Source organism: Ambystoma mexicanum, chromosome 7q, assembly GCF_040938575.1.
Source record: "Ambystoma mexicanum isolate Mex_15411 chromosome 7q, UKY_AmexF1_1, whole genome shotgun sequence".
Lineage (NCBI taxonomy): Eukaryota > Metazoa > Chordata > Amphibia > Caudata > Ambystomatidae > Ambystoma > Ambystoma mexicanum.
In genome coordinates this window covers 1,128,713,604-1,128,726,217 of record NC_090941.1, presented here as the reverse complement: position 1 = coordinate 1,128,726,217, position 12,614 = coordinate 1,128,713,604, and positions in this window count along the sequence as shown.

The window sequence follows — 12,614 nt, the reverse complement described above, 5'->3', positions numbered from 1 at the left end:
GACTCCTCAAGCAGCAGTGTGGCTACAGGAATAGAAACTGTTGGCATTGAGGGTATCACAGTTATCAAGACATTTAGATTATCCTACAGTAATGTCAGTTTCCAGCGACCCTGCTGAATGGGTTCTTAATCTCCAAGCAGCGGTGTGTCTACAGGAATAGAAACTGTTGGCATTGAGGGTATCACAGGTATCGAGACATTTAGATTATCCTATAGTAATGTCAGTGTCCAGAGACCCTGCTGAATGGGTTCTGAATCTCCAAGCAGCAGTGTGGCTACAGGAATAGAAACTGTTGGCATTGAGGGTATCACAGGTATCGAGAAATGTAGATTATCCTACAGTAATGTCAGTGTCCAGTGACCCTGCTGAATGGGTTCTGAATCTCCAAGCAGCAGTGTGGCTACAGAAATAGAAACTGTTGGCATTGAGGGTATCACAGGTATTGAGACATTTAGATTATCCTATAGTAATGTCAGTGTCCAGTGACCCCGCTGAATGGATTTTGAACCTCCCAGCAGCGGTGTGGCTACAGGAATAGAAATTGTTGCCATTGAGGGTATCACAGGTATCGAGAAATTTATATTATCCTACAGTAATGTCAGTGTCCAGAGACCCTGCTGAATGGGTTCTGAATCTCCAAGCAGCAGTGTGGATACAGGAATAGAAACTGTTGGCATTGAGGGTATCACAGGTATCGAGACATTTAGATTATCCTATGGTAATGTCAGTGACCCTGCTGAATGGGTTTTGAAGCTCCCAGCAGGCAGCGGTGTGGCTACAGGAATAGAAATTGTTGGCATTGAGGGTAGCACAGGTATCAAGACAGTTAGATTAACCTATAATAATGCCAGTGTCCAGAGACCCTGCTGAATATGGTTCTGACTCCCCAAGCAGCGGTGTGTCTACAGGAATAGAAACTGTTGGCATTGAGGGTATCACAGGTATCGAGACATTTAGATTATCCTATAGTAATGTCAGTGTCCAGAGACCCTGCTGAATGGATTCTGAATCTCCAAGCAGCGGTGTGGCTACAGGAATAGAAACTGTTGGCATTGAGGGTATCCCAGGCATCGAGACATTTAGATTATCCTATAGTAATGTCAGTGTCCAGTGACCCTGCTGAATGGGTTTTGAATCTCCCAGCAGCGGTGTGGCTACAGGAATAGAAATTGTTGGCATTGATGGTATCACAGATATCGAGAGATTTAGATTATCCTATAGTAATTTCAGTGTCCAGAGACCCTGCTGAATGGGTTCTGAATCTCCAAGCAGCGGTATGGCTGCAGGTATAGAAACTGTTGGCATTGAGGGTATCACAGGTATCAAGACATTTAGATTATCCTATAGTAATGTCAGTTTCCACAGACCCTGCTGAATGGGTTCTGAATCTCCAAGCAGCAGTGTGGCTACAGGAATAGAAACTGTTGGCATTGAGGGTATCCCAGGTATCGAGACATTTAGATTATCCTATAGTAATGTCAGTGTCCAGAGACCCTGCTGATGGATTCTGAAGCTCCAAGCAGCGGTGTGGCTACAGGAATATAAACTGTTGGCATTGAGGGTATCACAGGTATCGAGAGATTTAGATTATCCTACAGTAATTTCAGTGTCCAGAGACCCTGCTGAATGGGTTCTGAATCTCCAAGCAACGGTATGGCTGCAGGAATAGAAACTGTTGGCATTGAGGGTATCACAGGTATCGAGACATTTAGATTATCCTACAGTAATGTCAGTGTCCAGAGACCATGCTGAATGGGTTCTGAATCTCCAAGCAGCGGTGTGGCTACAGGAATAGAAACTGTTGGCATTGAGGGTATCGCAGGTATCGAGACATTTAGATTAACCTATAATAATGCCAGTGTCCAGAGACCCTGCTGAATGGTTTCTGACTCCCCAAGCAGCAGTGTGGCTACAGGAATAGAAACTGTTGGCATTGAGGGTATCACAGGTATCAAGACATTTAGATTATCCTACAGTAATGTCAGTGTCCAGCAACCCTGCTGAATGGGTTCTTAATCTCCAAGCAGCGGTGTGTCTACAGGTATAGAAACTGTTGGCATTGAGGGTATCACAGGTATCGAGACATTTAGATTATCCTATAGTAATGTCAGTGTCCAGAGACCCTGCTGAATGGATTCTGAATCTCCAAGCAGCGGTGTGGCTACAGGAATGGAAACTGTTGGCATTGAGGGTATCACAGGTATCAAGACATTTAGATTATCCTATAGTAATGTCAGTGTCCAGAGACCCTGCTGAATGGGTTCCGAATCTCCAAGCAGCAGTGTGGCTACAGGAATAGAAACTGTTGGCATTGAGGGTATCACAGGTATCGAGAAATTTAGATTATCCTACAGTGATGTCAGTGTCCAGTGACCCTGCTGAATGGGTTTTGAAGCTCCCAGCAGCGGTGTGGCCACAGGAATAGACATTTTTGGCTTTGAAGGTATCACAGGTATCGAGAAATTTAGATTATCCTACAGTAATGTCAGTGTCCAGAGACCGTGCTGAATGGGTTCTGAATCTCCAAGCAGCAGTGTGGCTACAGGAATAGAAACTGTTGGCATTGAGGGTATCACAGGTATCGAGACATTTAGATTATCCTATAGTAATGTCAGTGTCCAGTGACCCTGCTCAATGGGTTTTGAAGCTCCAAGCAGCGGTGTGGCTACAGGAATAGAAACTGTTGGCATTGAGGGTATCACAGGTATCGAGACATTTAGATTAACCTATAATAATGCCAGTGTCCAGAGACAATGCTGAATGGGTTCTGACTCCTCAAGCAGCAGTGTGGCTACAGGAATAGAAACTGTTGGCATTGAGGGTATCACAGTTATCAAGACATTTAGATTATCCTACAGTAATGTCAGTTTCCAGCGACCCTGCTGAATGGGTTCTTAATCTCCAAGCAGCGGTGTGTCTACAGGAATAGAAACTGTTGGCATTGAGGGTATCACAGGTATCGAGACATTTAGATTATCCTATAGTAATGTCAGTGTCCAGAGACCCTGCTGAATGGGTTCTGAATCTCCAAGCAGCAGTGTGGCTACAGGAATAGAAACTGTTGGCATTGAGGGTATCACAGGTATCGAGAAATTTAGATTATCCTACAGTAATGTCAGTGTCCAGTGACCCTGCTGAATGGGTTCTGAATCTCCAAGCAGCAGTGTGGCTACAGAAATAGAAACTGTTGGCATTGAGGGTATCACAGGTATTGAGACATTTAGATTATCCTATAGTAATGTCAGTGTCCAGTGACCCCGCTGAATGGATTTTGAACCTCCCAGCAGCGGTGTGGCTACAGGAATAGAAATTGTTGGCATTGAGGGTATCACAGGTATCGAGAAATTTAGATTATCCTACAGTAATGTCAGTGTCCAGAGACCCTGCTGAATGGGTTCTGAATCTCCAAGCAGCAGTGTGGATACAGGAATAGAAACTGTTGGCATTGAGGGTATCACAGGTATCGAGACATTTAGATTATCCTATGGTAATGTCAGTGACCCTGCTGAATGGGTTTTGAAGCTCCCAGCAGGCAGCGGTGTGGCTACAGGAATAGAAATTGTTGGCATTGAGGGTAGCACAGGTATCAAGACAGTTAGATTAACCTATAATAATGCCAGTGTCCAGAGACCCTGCTGAATATGGTTCTGACTCCCCAAGCAGCGGTGTGTCTACAGGAATAGAAACTGTTGGCATTGAGGGTATCACAGGTATCGAGACATTTAGATTATCCTATAGTAATGTCAGTGTCCAGAGACCCTGCTGAATGGATTCTGAATCTCCAAGCAGCGGTGTGGCTACAGGAATAGAAACTGTTGGCATTGAGGGTATCCCAGGCATCGAGACATTTAGATTATCCTATAGTAATGTCAGTGTCCAGTGACCCTGCTGAATGGGTTTTGAATCTCCCAGCAGCGGTGTGGCTACAGGAATAGAAATTGTTGGCATTGATGGTATCACAGGTATCGAGAGATTTAGATTATCCTATAGTAATTTCAGTGTCCAGAGACCCTGCTGAATGGGTTCTGAATCTCCAAGCAGCGGTATGGCTGCAGGTATAGAAACTGTTGGCATTGAGGGTATCACAGGTATCAAGACATTTAGATTATCCTATAGTAATGTCAGTTTCCACAGACCCTGCTGAATGGGTTCTGAATCTCCAAGCAGCAGTGTGGCTACAGGAATAGAAACTGTTGGCATTGAGGGTATCCCAGGTATCGAGACATTTAGATTATCCTATAGTAATGTCAGTGTCCAGAGACCCTGCTGATGGATTCTGAAGCTCCAAGCAGCGGTGTGGCTACAGGAATATAAACTGTTGGCATTGAGGGTATCACAGGTATCGAGACATTTAGATTATCCTATGGTAATGTCAGTGTCCAGTGACCCTGCTGAATGGGTTTTGAAGCTCCCAGCAGGCAACGGTGTGGCTACAGGAATAGAAATTGTTGGCATTGAGGGTAGCACAGGTATCAAGACAGTTAGATTAACCTATAATAATGCCAGTGTCCAGAGACCCTGCTGAATATGGTTCTGACTCCCCAAGCAGCGGTGTGTCTACAGGAATAGAAACTGTTGGCATTGAGGGTATCACAGGTATCGAGACATTTAGATTATCCTATAGTAATGTCAGTGTCCAGAGACCCTGCTGAATGGATTCTGAATCTCCAAGCAGCGGTGTGGCTACAGGAATGGAAACGGTTGGCATTGAGGGTATCACAGGTATCAAGACATTTAGATTATCCTATAGTAATGTAAGTGCCAGTGACCCTGCTGAATGGGGTCTGAATCTCCAAGCATCAGTGTGGCTACAGGAATAGAAACTGTTGGCATTGAGGGTATCACAGGTATCGAGAAATTTAGATTATCCTACAGTAATGTCAGTGTCCAGTGACCCTGCTGAATGGGTTCTGAATCTCCAAGCAGCAGTGTGGCTACAGGAATAGAAACTGTTGGCATTGAGGGTATCACAGGTATCGAGACATTTAGATTATCCTACAGTAATGTCAGTGTCCAGAGACCCTGCTGAATGGGTTCTGAATCTCCAAGCAGCAGTTTGGCTACAGGAATAGAAACTGTTGGCATTGAGGGTATCACAGGTATCGAGACATTTAGATTATCCTACAGTAATGTCAGTGTCCAGTGACCCTGCTGAATGGGTTTTGAAGCTCCCAGCAGCGGCGTGGCTACAGGAATATAAACTGTTGGCATTGAGGGTTATCACAGGTATCAAGACATTTAGATTATCCTATAGTAATGTCAGTTTCCAGAGACCCTGCTGAATGGGTTCTGAATCTTCAATCAGCAGTGTGGCTACAGGAATAGAAACTGTTGGCATTGAGGGTATCCCAGGCATCGAGACATTTAGATTATCCTATAGTAATGTCAGTGTCCAGAGACCCTGCTGATGGATTCTGAAGCTCCAACCAGCGGTGTGGCTACAGGAATATAAACTGTTGGCATTGAGGGTATCACAGGTATCGGGAGATTTAGATTATCCTAAAGTAATTTCAGTGTCCAGAGACCCTACTGAATGGGTTCTGAATCTCCAAGCAACGGTTTGGCTGCAGGAATAGAAACTGTTGGCATTGAGGGTATCACAGGTATCGAGACATTTAGATTATCCTACTTTAATGTCTGTGTCCAGAGACCATGCTAAATGCGTTCTGAATCTCCAAGCAGCGGTGTGGCTACAGGAATGGAAACTGTTGGCATTGAGGGTATCACAGGTATCAAGACATTTAGATTATCCTATAGTAATGTTAGTGTCCAGAGACCCTGCTGAATGGGTTCTGAATCTCCAAGCAGCAGTGTGGCTACAGGAATAGAAACTGTTGGCATTGAGGGTATCACAGGTATCGAGAAATTTAGATTATCCTACAGTAATGTCAGTGTCCAGTGACCCTGCTGAATGGGTTTTGAATCTTCAAGCAGCAGTGTGGCTACAGGAATAGAAACTGTTGGCATTGAGGGCATGACAGGTATCGAGACATTTAGATTATCCTACGGTAATGTCAGTGTCCAGTGACCCTGCTGAATGGGTTTTGAATCTCCAAGCAGCAGTGTGGCTGCAGGAATAGAAACTGTTGGCATTGAGGGTATCACAGGTATCGAGACATTTAGATTATCCTACAGTAATGTCAGTGTCCAGTGACCCTGCTGAATGGGTTTTGAAGCTCCCAGCAGCGGTGTGGCTAGAGGAATAGAAACTGTTGGCATTGAGGGTATCACAGGTATCAAGACATTTAGATTATCCTATAGTAATGTCAGTGTCCAGAGACCCTGCTGAATGGGTTTTGAAGCTCCCAGCAGCGGTGTGGCTACAGGAATAGAAATTGTTGGCATTGAGGGTATCACAGGTATCAAGACATTTAGATTAACCTATAATAATGCCAGTGTCCAGAGACCCTGCTGAATGGGTTCTGACTCCCCAAGCAGCGGTGTGTCTACAGGAATAGAAACTGTTGGCATTGAGGGTATCACAGGTATCAAGACATTTAGATTATCCTATAGTAATGTCAGTGTCCAGAGACCCTGCTGAATGGGGTCTGAATCTCCAAGCAGCAGTGTGGCTACAGGAATAGAAACTGTTGGCATTAAGGGTATCACAGGTATCGAGAAATTTAGATTATCCTTAAGTAATGTCAGTGTCCAGTGACCCTGCTGAATGGGTTGTTAATCCCCAAGCAGCGGTGTGTCTACAGGAATAGAAACTGTTGGCATTGAGGGTATCACAGGTATCGAGAAATTTAGATTATCCTATAGTAATGTCAGTGTCCAGAGACCCTGCTGAATGGATTCTGAATCTTCAAGCAGCAGTGTGGCTACAGGAATAGAAACTGTTGGCATTGAGGGTATCACAGGTATCGAGAAATTTAGATTATCCTACAGTAATGTCAGTGTCCAGTGACCCTGCTGAATGGGTTCTGAATCTCCAAGCAGCAGTGTGGCTACAGGAATAAAAACTGTTGGCATTGAGGGTATCACAGGTATCGAGACATTTAGATTATCCTATAGTAATGTCAGTGTCCAGTGACCCTGCTGAATGGGTTTTGAAGCTCCCAGCAGCGGTGTGGCTACAGGAATAGAAATTGTTGGCATTGAGGGTATCACAGGTATCGACACATTTAGATTATCCTATAGTAATGTCATTGTCCAGAGACCCTGCTGATGGATTCTGAAGCTCCAACCAGCGGTGTGGCTACAGGAATATAAACTGTTGGCATTGAGGGTATCACAGGTATCGAGAGATTTAGATTATCCTATAGTAATTTCAGTGTCCAGAGACCCTGCTGAATGGGTTCTGAATTTCCAAGCAACGGTATGGCTGCAGGAATAGAAACTGTTGGCATTGAGGGTATCACAGGTATCAAGACATTTAGATTATCCTACTTTAATGTCAGTGTCCAGAGACCATGCTAAATGCGTTCTGAATCTCCAAGCAGCGGTGTGGCTACAGGAATGGAAACTGTTGGCATTGAGGGTATCACAGGTATCAAGACATTTAGATTATCCTATAGTAATGTCAGTGTCCAGAGACCCTGCTGAATGGGTTCTGAATCTCCAAACAGCAGTGTGGCTACAGGAATAGAAACTGTTGGCATTGAGGGTATCACAGGTATCAAGACATTTAGATTATCCTATAGTAATGTCAGTGTCCAGAGACCCTGTTAAATGGGTTCTGAATCTCCAAGCAGCAGTGTGGCTACAGGAATGGAAACTGTTGGCATTGAGGGTATCACAGGTATCAAGACATTTAGATTATCCTATAGTAATGTCAGTGTCCAGAGACCCTGCTGAATGGGTTCTGAATCTCCAAGCAGCAGTGTGGCTGCAGGAATAGAAACTGTTGGCATTGAGGGTATCACAGGTATCGAGACATTTAGATTATCATACAGTAATGTCAGTGTCCAGTGACCCTGCTGAATGGGTTTTGAAGCTCCCAGCAGCGGTGTGGCTACAGGAATAGAAACTGTTGGCATTGAGGGTATCACATGTATCAAGACATTTAGATTATCCTATAGTAATGTCAGTGTCCAGAGACCCTGTTGAATGGGTTCTGAATCTCCAAGCAGCAGTGTGGCTACAGGAATAGAAACTGTTGGCATTGAGGGTGTCACAGGTATCGAGACATTTAGATTATCCTATAGTAATGTCAGTGTCCAGAGACCCTGCTGAATGGGTTCTGAATCTCCAAGCAGCAGTGTGGCTACAGGAATAGAAACTGTTGGCATTGAGGGTATCACAGGTATCGAGAAATTTAGATTATCCTACAGTAATGTCAGTGTCCAGTGACCCTGCTGAATGGGTTCTGAATCTCCAAGCAGCAGTGTGGCTACAGGAATAGAAACTGTTGGCATTGAGGGTATCACAGGTATTGAGACATTTAGATTATCCTATAGTAATGTCAGTGTCCAGTGACCCTGCTGAATGGGTTTTGAAGCTCCCAGCAGCGGTGTGGCCCCAGGAATAGACATTTTTGGCTTTGAAGGTATCACAGGTATCGAGAAATTTAGATTATCCTACAGTAATGTCAGTGTCCAGAGACCGTGCTGAATGGGTTCTGAATCTCCAAGCAGCAGTGTGGCTACAGGAATAGAAACTGTTGGCATTGAGGGTATCACAGGTATCGAGACATTTAGATTATCCTATAGTAATGTCAGTGTCCAGTGACCCTGCTCAATGGGTTCTGAATCTCCAAGCAGCAGTGTGGCTACAGAAATAGAAACTGTTGGCATTGAGGGTATCACAGGTATTGAGACATTTAGATTATCCTATAGTAATGTCAGTGTCCAGTGACCCCGCTGAATGGATTTTGAAGCTCCCAGCAGCGGTGTGGCTACAGGAATAGAAATTGTTGGCATTGAGGGTATCACAGGTATCGAGAAATTTAGATTATCCTACAGTAATGTCAGTGTCCAGAGACCCTGCTGAATGGGTTCTGAATCTCCAAGCAGCAGTGTGGATACAGGAATAGAAACTGTTGGCATTGAGGGTATCACAGGTATCGAGACATTTAGATTATCCTATGGTAATGTCAGTGTCCAGTGACCCTGCTGAATGGGTTTTGAAGCTCCCAGCAGGCAGCGGTGTGGCTACAGGAATAGAAATTGTTGGCATTGAGGGTAGCACAGGTATCAAGACAGTTAGATTAACCTATAATAATGCCAGTGTCCAGAGACCCTGCTGAATATGGTTCTGACTCCCCAAGCAGCGGTGTGTCTACAGGAATAGAAACTGTTGGCATTGAGGGTATCACAGGTATCGAGACATTTAGATTATCCTATAGTAATGTCAGTGTCCAGAGACCCTGCTGAATGGATTCTGAATCTCCAAGCAGCGGTGTGGCTACAGGAATAGAAACTGTTGGCATTGAGGGTATCCCAGGCATCGAGACATTTAGATTATCCTATAGTAATGTCAGTGTCCTGCTGAATGGGTTTTGAATCTCCCAGCAGCGGTGTGGCTACAGGAATAGAAATTGTTGGCATTGATGGTATCACAGGTATCGAGAGATTTAGATTATCCTATAGTAATTTCAGTGTCCAGAGACCCTGCTGAATGGGTTCTGAATCTCCAAGCAGCGGTATGGCTGCAGGAATAGAAACTGTTGGCATTGAGGGTATCACAGGTATCAAGACATTTAGATTATCATACAGTAATGTCAGTGTCCAGTGACCCTGCTGAATGGGTTTTGAAGCTCCCAGCAGCGGTGTGGCTACAGGAATAGAAACTGTTGGCATTGAGGGTATCACAGGTATCAAGACATTTAGATTATCCTATAGTAATGTCAGTGTCCAGAGACCCTGTTGAATGGGTTCTGAATCTCCAAGCAGCAGTGTGGCTACAGGAATAGAAACTGTTGGCATTGAGGGTGTCACAGGTATCGAGACATTTAGATTATCCTATAGTAATGTCAGTGTCCAGAGACCCTGCTGAATGGGTTCTGAATCCCCAAGCAGCAGTGTGGCTACAGGAATAGAAACTGTTGGCATTGAGGGTATCACAGGTATCGAGAAATTTAGATTATCCTACAGTAATGTCAGTGTCCAGTGACCCTGCTGAATGGGTTCTGAATCTCCAAGCAGCAGTGTGGCTACAGGAATAGAAACTGTTGGCATTGAGGGTATCACAGGTATTGAGACATTTAGATTATCCTATAGTAATGTCAGTGTCCAGTGACCCTGCTGAATGGGTTTTGAAGCTCCCAGCAGCGGTGTGGCCACAGGAATAGACATTTTTGGCTTTGAAGGTATCACAGGTATCGAGAAATTTAGATTATCCTACAGTAATGTCAGTGTCCAGAGACCGTGCTGAATGGGTTCTGAATCTCCAAGCAGCAGTGTGGCTACAGGAATAGAAACTGTTGGCATTGAGGGTATCACAGGTATCGAGACATTTAGATTATCCTATAGTAATGTCACTGTCCAGTGACCCTGCTCAATGGGTTTTGAAGCTCCAAGCAGCGGTGTGGCTACAGGAATATAATTTGTTGGCATTGAGGGTATCACAGGTATCGAGACATTTTGATTATCCTACAGTAATATCAGTGTCCAGAGACCCTGCTGAATGGGTTATGAATCTCCAAGCAGCGGTGTGGCTACAGGAATAGAAACTGTTGGCATTGAGGGTATCACAGGTATCGAGACATTTAGATTAACCTATAATAATGCCAGTGTCCAGAGACAATGCTGAATGGGTTCTGACTCCTCAAGCAGCAGTGTGGCTACAGGAATAGAAACTGTTGGCATTGAGGGTATCACAGTTATCAAGACATTTAGATTATCCTACAGTAATGTCAGTTTCCAGCGACCCTGCTGAATGGGTTCTTAATCTCCAAGCAGCGGTGTGTCTACAGGAATAGAAACTGTTGGCATTGAGGGTATCACAGGTATCGAGACATTTAGATTATCCTATAGTAATGTCAGTGTCCAGAGACCCTGCTGAATGGGTTCTGAATCTCCAAGCAGCAGTGTGGCTACAGGAATAGAAACTGTTGGCATTGAGGGTATCACAGGTATCGAGAAATTTAGATTATCCTACAGTAATGTCAGTGTCCAGTGACCCTGCTGAATGGGTTCTGAATCTCCAAGCAGCAGTGTGGCTACAGAAATAGAAACTGTTGGCATTGAGGGTATCACAGGTATTGAGACATTTAGATTATCCTATAGTAATGTCAGTGTCCAGTGACCCCGCTGAATGGATTTTGAACCTCCCAGCAGCGGTGTGGCTACAGGAATAGAAATTGTTGGCATTGAGGGTATCACAGGTATCGAGAAATTTATATTATCCTACAGTAATGTCAGTGTCCAGAGACCCTGCTGAATGGGTTCTGAATCTCCAAGCAGCAGTGTGGATACAGGAATAGAAACTGTTGGCATTGAGGGTATCACAGGTATCGAGACATTTAGATTATCCTATGGTAATGTCAGTGACCCTGCTGAATGGGTTTTGAAGCTCCCAGCAGGCAGCGGTGTGGCTACAGGAATAGAAATTGTTGGCATTGAGGGTAGCACAGGTATCAAGACAGTTAGATTAACCTATAATAATGCCAGTGTCCAGAGACCCTGCTGAATATGGTTCTGACTCCCCAAGCAGCGGTGTGTCTACAGGAATAGAAACTGTTGGCATTGAGGGTATCACAGGTATCGAGACATTTAGATTATCCTATAGTAATGTCAGTGTCCAGAGACCCTGCTGAATGGATTCTGAATCTCCAAGCAGCGGTGTGGCTACAGGAATAGAAACTGTTGGCATTGAGGGTATCCCAGGCATCGAGACATTTAGATTATCCTATAGTAATGTCAGTGTCCAGTGACCCTGCTGAATGGGTTTTGAATCTCCCAGCAGCGGTGTGGCTACAGGAATAGAAATTGTTGGCATTGATGGTATCACAGGTATCGAGAGATTTAGATTATCCTATAGTAATTTCAGTGTCCAGAGACCCTGCTGAATGGGTTCTGAATCTCCAAGCAGCGGTATGGCTGCAGGTATAGAAACTGTTGGCATTGAGGGTATCACAGGTATCAAGACATTTAGATTATCCTATAGTAATGTCAGTTTCCACAGACCCTGCTGAATGGGTTCTGAATCTCCAAGCAGCAGTGTGGCTACAGGAATAGAAACTGTTGGCATTGAGGGTATCCCAGGTATCGAGACATTTAGATTATCCTATAGTAATGTCAGTGTCCAGAGACCCTGCTGATGGATTCTGAAGCTCCAAGCAGCGGTGTGGCTACAGGAATATAAACTGTTGGCATTGAGGGTATCACAGGTATCGAGAGATTTAGATTATCCTACAGTAATTTCAGTGTCCAGAGACCCTGCTGAATGGGTTCTGAATCTCCAAGCAACGGTATGGCTGCAGGAATAGAAACTGTTGGCATTGAGGGTATCACAGGTATCGAGACATTTAGATTATCCTACAGTAATGTCAGTGTCCAGAGACCATGCTGAATGGGTTCTGAATCTCCAAGCAGCGGTGTGGCTACAGGAATAGAAACTGTTGGCATTGAGGGTATCGCAGGTATCGAGACATTTAGATTAACCTATAATAATGCCAGTGTCCAGAGACCCTGCTGAATGGTTTCTGACTCCCCAAGCAGCAGTGTGGC